Source organism: Clupea harengus, chromosome 3 (assembly GCF_900700415.2).
Source record: "Clupea harengus chromosome 3, Ch_v2.0.2, whole genome shotgun sequence".
Taxonomy (NCBI): Eukaryota; Metazoa; Chordata; class Actinopteri; order Clupeiformes; family Clupeidae; genus Clupea; species Clupea harengus.
Window position 1 is genome coordinate 14823065 of NC_045154.1, and position 6881 is coordinate 14829945.

General features: G+C 41.0%; 1 long non-coding RNA gene across 1 annotated transcript; it reads right to left on the bottom strand.

Moving 5' to 3' along the window:
• Window positions 1-206: 206 nt before the first annotated feature.
• Window positions 207-464, bottom strand: LOC116219995. The gene is made up of 2 exons (XR_004163396.1): window positions 366-464; window positions 207-284 (listed from the first exon to the last, which is right to left on the bottom strand). It is a non-coding gene; the product is annotated as an uncharacterized LOC116219995 (long non-coding RNA).
• Window positions 465-6881: the final 6417 nt, after the last annotated feature.

Consider the following 6881-nt stretch of genomic DNA (forward strand, 5'->3'; position numbering starts at 1 on the left):
GTTCCATCCGTTTAAATTGTACGCGAAACCTCTGAAATCGGCGTTTGCCGTGCCTACATGGATTCTGAAAAAGCCCCCCTTCATTCGACACAGTAAGAAGGCGTTGGTGAAGGTAGCAGTGGCCAGAGAGAAGAAGCAAGGACTCCGAGTTGTCTGGTCAGTGTAAAAGCGCAGACAGAGACTGGCTTGGGACAGGGGCTTTCTCCCGGCTGGAGTCAAAGTCACATGATCAACGCGTCCAAGTGTTGGGAAGGTGAAGACACTCCCAGTCAGGTCACTGCCCTCTGGATGACAGGAAACTGGGATTACAAGCCAAAAGTAGTGAGCTCTGGGTCTTATATGTACAAATACTTTTCACCTCTTACCTGACAAGACTGCAAAACATACTAAGAGTAGGATTCTTGTGAGATTCTCCATTTTCTCCTTTCCTTGATTCAAAGAAATGTTAGTATTAGCTACGGTGGCCGAGAGGTGCAAATCAACATTACAAAATCTGAAACACTTTTACAAAGCTTGAGACAAATTTACATTTTGGAAAACATTTTTACATATCATAAAACAAAATGACATTAACACAACACATTTACAAGTGCCGAAACAAATTAACATTTCAGAAAACAAATTAACATTACGCGAAACACTTTTACAAGTCCCGATAAAAATGTACAAGTGGCGAAACAAATTTACAAATGACATTAACCGGAAAGGGAATGTACCAACTCCGTGATTGACGTGGAAGTGATAACGGAAGTGCTCAATTTGAGTTGATGGATGGAGTTCATGGTGAAAAAGCAAACTGAATGATGCCCGGTTATATCGCAGAAAGGATTTATCCTCTACAAACGTCATAATTAGGGCAATACGACTGGAACTTCGTGGACCTAGACAGCTGTTTGGTTACCGCATGATGTGGCAGGTGCTCAAAGAAAAGTAGCCTACAATCTGCGAGTGAAAAGGGATCATGTAACGAATTTGCTCCGGCAGCTCAATCCTCGAGGGTGCCAATGCTCAAAAAAATAAAGTCTTTTCAGAGACCTCAAGCTGATGTGTACACCGTGTAAACATGTGTCAGGGAAAACACCCTCAACAGTTAGTTAGCAGATTAAAAACACTACCCAGCATATAAGTGAACTTGGACGGTTTTCGAACAGGGCCCCGACGGAGACAGACACCTTAAGTCTGTCTAACGTGCCATGCTCAAAAACACTCCCTTTATTGAGAATACAATGTTTACACAGGATGGCAGACAGGATTCTGGGATGCTCTTAGGATACCTGCATCTAAGCTGAATTCTACTTCTGCTTAGCAACGAGTCATTTTACAACCCGCTCTCTCCTTCTGCCAGAAAAACATCACGTGAGGCATCTGGTTCGACATTCTTTGCTCACTCAGTGTTTTTCCAAAATCAACCTACACACTTTACACACAACATTTTGAACAAGCCTTTTAGCTAAAACATTCATGATAAAATATACTAATACTTTCTTTAACAACATGACACCATGTCCACGATTACAGCGTACGAGTGTCCCTCATTAAAATATTGTATGCACTGCTGCGGGATATCTGGTCCTTCAGTCTGGTCTGCTTCATTTAAAAACTCTAAAGACCACACGAAAAACAAAATCGCGTTAATCGGCTCATATGGTTGCCACAAAACGGGCAAAACACCACTCTCGCTGTCAATCTTGGGTCACCATGAACTCCATCAACTAAAGTTGAGCGCTTTCGTTATCACTTCCATAGACATACCGTAGGCCTATATATGTCTATGATCACTTCCACATCAATCACGGAGTTGGTACATTCCCTTTCCGGTTAATGTCGTTTGTAAATTTGTTTCGGGACTTGTAAAAGTGTTTTGCGTCTTGTTAATTTGTTTTCTGAAATGTAAATTTGTTTTCTGAAATGTAAATTTGTTATGGTAATGTAATTTTGTTTTATGATATGTATAAAATGTTTTCCAAAATGTAAATTTGTCTCAAGCTTTGTAAAAGTGTTTCAGATTTTGTAATGTTGGTTTGCACCTCTCAGCCACCGTAATTAGCAAAAGAGATGAGAAATGTTTAAAAGCCACAAGAATATTTTTTAAATCAGTTTACACCAACATTTGTTTTCAAAAGAAAGAGATAGTCAGTGACGTAAAATAGAATTTATGGTGATATATACTTACTTGTGTAGATGAGTGTGGTTTCTGGGGGACTATGTGACAAGGTTTTTATAGTCTGAATATGTCACAGGGTGAATTGGTAGCGAGTTGGGCCCAGCTGTTGCCCATGCCAGTGATTGGCATTGGCAGTGAGTGAGACCCAGCTGTTGCCCATTCCAGTGATTGGTAGAGCATGATGGGGATAGGTTGAATTCTCTTTTAAAAGGCCCTGTGTTTGGTGTGCGGGAGGTTGGTGGAGTTTAACCAAGCACACGAAGACCCATAGGAAATTATGAACTCTAGACAGGGATGAAAGAAGAATTCCCAGGAAGATTTTTTCGTCAATCGTGTTTTTATTTCTACACATCTGGACTACAGTCATCTACTTGGATAATTCAGCATTGCTTTGGTAGAGAATTCAGCAGCTAGGCTTTAAACAAGAACTCACAGGTCTGAGCATATTTCTCCAATGTTAGTCTTTCTCCACAAGCTTCGAGTATGTTTTTGCATGAATTTCAAGGTTTGGGGGATTATGTATTAAGCACTCCATGACTTGGCATCAGATTATATATCTGTGCTTCTACAGCCCTTTACTCCTGTGAGAACACTTAATCAGGGTCTGGAGGCTGTTCTGATATGAACACAAACTCAACCGTTGCGTATCTCTCATTTGCATAGAGAACGGTATGTTGACATTAAAGTAGGGCTGTCAATAGATTAAAAAAAATTAACTAATTAATCGCACATTTTGAAATGAATTAATCGCGATTAAAAGTTTTTTTTTCTTCTTAAGACTAAATCTTATAAATTAACGAGTAATCACTTCATGCAGCGTGTATTTTAGACACTGTTGTTTAATTGTAGTTTTTTTTTTAAACACAATGGTGCCCCTCGACGGTAAATCGTAAGAATTTCCCCTGAAGCAATTCGAATCAGCCCACTGTCCTCAACTATGTTGATGGGCCGACAGTCACCGGCAACCTAAATGGCAACCTTTTCACGGACTCGTCTAGTTATTTTCCTAGAGAAGTCATGGAGTGTGGGTTGGCGATCATCTAACCTGGGACTGCTTTCTGTCAGGTGCTTTGCATTAAGGTGATAACTTCAAGACGAGCTGCTTCTGTGATAGCTAAATTCAGCTTGACAAATGCTACATACAACTTTAGTTTTGTCGATTGTTCCGTCATTTTGGCTCTTAAACAGAGACTTTCCGCCCAACAATCCCTCAGCTCTCTCCATCTTCAACTACCGCAGTGGTTCTCAAACTTTTTCTGTCTTTCCCCACTTTGAACAAGGGGGGCTATTCAAGCCCCACCTGTCCCTCATCGCTCCCATAAAATGGTAGGCCAAGTCTGGCCTGATGTAATTCCCTATCCTCTCCCCACCTCTTCTCCGCCTCGCTTCCTGTCATAACTTCATGTCCTATCCAAATGGCATTTAAAAAAAAATATATATATTATTATTTTTTTTTTTTTTAAAGTTGCGTTAATTGCGTTAAAATATTTTATCGCGTTAATCGCGGCCGCATTAATCGCATAGATTAACGCGTTAACGCTGACAGCCCTACATTAAAGTGTTAGCAGCAAGCTAACAATAATGGTCGCGAGCTTCAGATAAGACCTACAATATTCTGTTTGCCCTGACCGTGTTCGTGTAGTATATAAACAACAAACCGAGTCGATGTAGACATATAAAAGTCGTGTAAACACCTGTATTCACATAAAATATTTCCCAGTAACAGAATCCTGAGACTCCGCCATCTTGCTTTGATTTTTTTGATTACTCCCGCCCATCTGCACAACTTCAGCTGCCAATTGACCGATCGCTAGGGCCCCGCCCCCTTGGTTACTGTTGCTACGTCCGACACAATTCCCGGAACTGTCAAGCCAAAAGCCATGGCGAGTACGGGGACAAGCGCTATAGCTGTCAGTGTGAGTGATGATTTTTGGAGTAATAACTCCGCGATATCCTCCAGATCAAGGCAAAAGGGACTGCAATATGCAGTGGAAGGATATATCCAAAATATTAAGATCAACAACGAAGTGGACACAACAATAATCGAAGCATAAGCATACAGGTCTCAATCAAAAAAAGTTGAAACCCCACGACCTCTTCATTAAATGCAACCAGCACAGCCTTGTAGACTAGTCATGTTATTTCACCAGTGGGTAAGATCTGTATATAATATTTCAAGCTAGCTAATAACCTACAAAGATTCTTTATTCTTATTATTTATTCTGTCTCTGGCGAGAGACTGGAGGTATCTGTCTATCTAGCTAGCTAGGATGGTGACAATCTAGAGAACAGTACAGTAACGTACCAGTGTGGATCAAGATAGCTGCTAGTAACGTTATTGTTCAAGGGATGTGTGTGCATGTTGCTGAAAGTATTTCACAGTCACTGTAGTGATAACTTGCTTGTAAAATGACAATCCTTATGTAATGCTATGGCTTTGTATCACATCGCCAGGTTATTGCTCTCAGGTTGTGCCTTATGCATACCTTGGGATACTCAGGAGTAGGTTGCCCATTCACAAAATGCCACAAAGATTAAAATAAAAAAACTTCATAATGGCCTTTTGTTCAACATTGATACAGTATGTTAAGCTCAAGCTAGTCTCTCCAACTAAAGTGTTAATGTTAAAATCAAAATGTTAATGTTACCGTCTGTAAAATTGCACGCTGAGCTATCCTAGCTAGCCATGTTGATGTTACGTCTGTAAAATTGCACGCTGAGCTATCCTGGCCAGAGATAGCAAACGTCAGCAGCATAAATACAAAGTGTTCATTAAAAGTTCTGTTCAATGTTGTATCAAGCATAAATACAAAGTGTTCGTTAAAAGTTCTGTTCAATGCTGGCGTTTGCTATCGCTAGCTAGGATAGCTCAACGTGCAATTTTACAGACGGTAACATTAACATTTTGACGGTAACATTTTGATTTTAACATAAACACTTTAGTTGGAGAGACTAGTTATGTACTTGTAGTGGTAATAATACAAGTTGTCATGAACCATAACTATTTGGGGATGTTCTCTCAACTAGACAGTTAGTTATCATACCTAGCGATAGCGTAGTTCGCTAGATAGATATCATAGCTAGCTGCAAGCAGCTTCATTTACTTTGGAGCAGACATGTTTTTCGATATATTGAGTTGGGAGTGGGGTCTCCCACACTGTTTGATCCACCGCCGGCACCTTTCCTCTTGTGTTTTGGGCTTTGGAAATGCGAGGAAAAAAACAACGCATCCCTCTAATCTCTGTGTCAGATCTAAAAGTCCCGTAAGCACACTGCTTCACCATGCTGCTCAGACCTCAAAGTTGTCGGACCTTTTTCTCTTAGTAGCGGTTGCTAAGGTATGATTGGACGAGGGCCGTTCTAGGGAGGAGTTTCGCAATCGGTCAATTCTCACACACGTCAAACTGATTGGTTACCGCGTGGTCTGCATTTGCATAGAGTTAAAAAATCGTCAACTTTGGAAGGGAGGCGGAGGCGTTTCGTTGCTCGACAGACGGGATATCGTCTCCATTCATTCCCAATGAGAGCGGGACGATTAACGTCCTAATGGAAACGAAGCATCATTCATCCTCAATCAAATTTAAAGTACATGGCATGATTGACATATTAGGCTTCGGTGCCCCACTATGTTACCCTCAAACATAAGTGAGATGCATGGGAGGACAGAATCCTGTCGGTGCAGTGGTAAGTATGCAGTTTGCAATGTTGATGGTAAGTGGTTCAAATCCCACTGTGGTGAAGTGAGTGAGTCATGCATCTGACCTGACCAAACAGAAACCTTGGGCAAGCATTCCAGTGCATAAATACAGTTCTGTGTGTGTGTATGTACACAGAAGTAGCTTATGGTGGTTCCAGAGTCATGGGTAAGGAGAGTGTGTCCTGCGTTGCACCACTGAAAAAAGTTTATAACCCCCTGCTTTTCCACTGGATTGTTTCAGGGTGCCAAGTAAGTATTTAGAGACACTGTGAGAGTTAAAGGGTTAGTTGGAGACATGTAGAGACACTGAGAGAGTTAAAGGGTTAGATGGAGACACTGAGAGAGTTAAAGGGAGACATTTAGAGACACTGAGAGAGTTAAAGGGTTAGTTGGAAACATGTAGAGACACTGTGAGTTAAAGGGTTAGATGGAGACATTTAGAGACACTGAGAGAGTTAAAGGGAGACATTTAGAGACACTGTGAGAGTTAAAGGGTTAGATGGAGACATTTAGAGACACTGAGAGAGTTAAAGGGTTAGATGGAGACATTTAGAGACACTGACAGACACCGAGAGAGTTAAAGGGTTAGATGGAGACATGTAGAGACACTGAGAGACACTGTGAGAGTTAAAGGGTTAGATGGAGACATGTAGAGACACTGAGAGTTAAAGGGTTAGTTGGAGACATTTAGAGACACTGAGAGACACTGAGAGAGTTAAAGGGTTAGTTGGAGACATTTAGAGACACTGAGAGAGTTAAAAGGTTAGATGGAGACATTTAGAGACACAGAGAGTTAAAGGGTTAGATGGAGACATTTAGAGACACTGAGAGAGTTAAAGGGTTAGATGGAGACATTTAGAGACACTGTGAGAGTGGAGCTCAGTCAGCCGACTGGAGCAAAGGGAAGAAGTCTTTGAGAAGCATGTACTATCAGCATTTACTTTATTTTCTTTATTAAATATACATACTCAGTTTAAATATGGTCGGTAAAAATGTATGTTTGAAGCAGTTCTGGATGGT